The 2,029-nt window shown below is 60.1% G+C and overlaps 1 long non-coding RNA gene across 2 annotated transcripts; it reads left to right on the top strand.

Moving 5' to 3' along the window:
- Positions 1-462: 462 nt before the first annotated feature.
- LOC127921870 (uncharacterized) lies at positions 463-1,885 on the top strand. 2 transcript variants are annotated; one of them, XR_008109789.1, is made up of 3 exons: positions 463-727; positions 1,471-1,570; positions 1,849-1,885. It is a non-coding gene; the product is annotated as an uncharacterized LOC127921870 (long non-coding RNA). The 2 variants fall into 2 exon arrangements; XR_008109790.1 differs by lacking the exon at positions 1,849-1,885 and adding an exon at positions 1,695-1,734 and having other exon boundaries at positions 1,496-1,570.
- The last annotated feature ends 144 nt before the right edge of the window (positions 1,886-2,029 follow it).

Genomic DNA, 2,029 nt, shown 5'->3' with positions numbered 1-2,029 from the left:
CCCCACTACGGGTAGGTCTAAACCCCTCCACCTCTCTCCACTACGGGTAGGTCTAACCCCTCTAACTCCTCCCCACTACGGGTAGGTCTAACCCCTCTAACCCTCTCCACTACGGGTAGGTCTAACCCCTCTAACCCTCCCCACTACGGGTAGGTATAACCCCTCTAACCCTCTCCACTACGGGTAGGTCTAACCCCCCTCTAACCCTCCCCCTCACGGGTAGGTTTAACCCCTCTAACCCCTCCCCACTGCGGGTAGGTCTAACCCCTCTAACCCTCTCCACTGCGGGTAGGTCTAACCCTCTAACCCTCCCCCTGCACGTGTAGGTCTAACCCCCTCTAACCCTCCCCACTGCGGGTAGGTCTAACCCCCTCTAACCCTCCCCACTGGGATGGGTAGGTCTAACCCCTCTAACCCCTCTCCACTACGGGTAGGTCCCCACTGCGTGTCTAACCCCCTCTAACCCTCCCCACTACGGGTAGGTATAACCCCCTCTAACCCTCCCCACTACGGGTAGGTCTAACCCCCTCTAACCCTCTCCACTACGGGTAGGTCTAACCCCCTCTAACCCTCCCCACTACGGGTAGGTCTAACCCCCTCTAACCCTCCCCACTACGGGTAGGTCTAACCCCCTCTAACCCTCTCCACTACGGGTAGGTCTAACCCCCTCTAACCCTCTCCACTACGGGTAGGTCTAACCCCCTCTAACCCTCCCCACTACGGGTAGGTCTAACCCCCTCTAACCCTCCCCACTACGGGTAGGTCTAACCCCCTCTAACCCTCCCCACTACGGGTAGGTCTAACCCCCTCTAACCTCCCCACCACTACGGGTAGGTCTAACCCCCTCTAACCCTCCCCACTACGGGTAGGTCTAACCCCCTCTAACCCTCCCCACTACGGGTAGGTCTAACCCCCTCTAACCCTCCCCACTACGGGTAGGTCTAACCCTCCCCGCTCGGAGTGGGTTCTAACCCCTCTCCACTACGGGTAGGTCTAACCCCCTCTAACCCTCTCCACTACGGGTAGGTCTAACTCCCCTCCCACCCTCTAACCCTCTCCACTACGGGTAGGTCTAACTCCCCCCGCTCCCACTCTGGTAGGTATAACTCCCTCTCCCCCCCCACTCGGGTAGGTCTAACTCCCCTCCCCTCCCCACTACGGGTAGGTCTAACTCTAACCCTCCCACTACGGGTAGGTCTAACCCCCTCTAACCCTCCCCACTACGGGTAGGTCTAACCCCCTCTAACCCTCCCCACTACGGGTAGGTCTAACCCCCTCTAACCCTCTCCACTACGGGTAGGTCTAAACCCCTCTAACCCCCCCCACTACGGGTAGGTATAACCACCTCTAACCCTCCCCACTACGGGTAGGTCTAACTCTCCCCGCTACAGGTAGGTGTAACCCTCCCCGCTACGGGTAGGTGTAACCCTCCCCGCTACGGGTAGGTCTAACCCTCCCCGCTACGGGTAGGTCTAACTCTCCCCGCTACGGGTAGGTCTAACTCTCCCCGCTACGGGTAGGTCTAACTCTCCCCGCTACGGGTAGGTCTAACTCTCCCCGCTACGGGTAGGTCTAACTCTCCCCGCCAATCGGGTCTAACTCTCCCCCGCTACGGGTAGGTCTAACTCTCCCCGCCACGGGTAGGTCTAACTCTCCCCGCCACGGGTAGGTCTAACTCTCCCCGCCACGGGTAGGTCTAACTCTCCCCGCTACGGGTAGGTCTAACTCTCCCCGCCACGGGTAGGTCTAACTCTCCCGCTACGGGTAGGTTAACTCTCCCCGCTACGGGTAGGTCTAACTCTCCCCGCCACGGGTAGGTCTAACTCCCCGCTCCCCGCCACGGGGTAGGTCTAACTCTCCCCGCTACGGGTAGGTCTAACTCTCCCGCTACGGGTCTAGGTCTAACTCTCCCCGCTACGGGTAACTCCCTCCCGCTACGGGTCTAACTCTCCCGCTCGGGTAGGTCTAACTCTCCCCGCCACGGGTAGGTCTAATCCTCCCCCGCTAACTTCTCCCGCCACGGGTAGGT

Source organism: Oncorhynchus keta, unplaced genomic scaffold, assembly GCF_023373465.1.
Source record: "Oncorhynchus keta strain PuntledgeMale-10-30-2019 unplaced genomic scaffold, Oket_V2 Un_contig_23871_pilon_pilon, whole genome shotgun sequence".
Lineage (NCBI taxonomy): Eukaryota > Metazoa > Chordata > Actinopteri > Salmoniformes > Salmonidae > Oncorhynchus > Oncorhynchus keta.
This window is presented reverse-complemented; position numbering and strand designations above follow the sequence as displayed.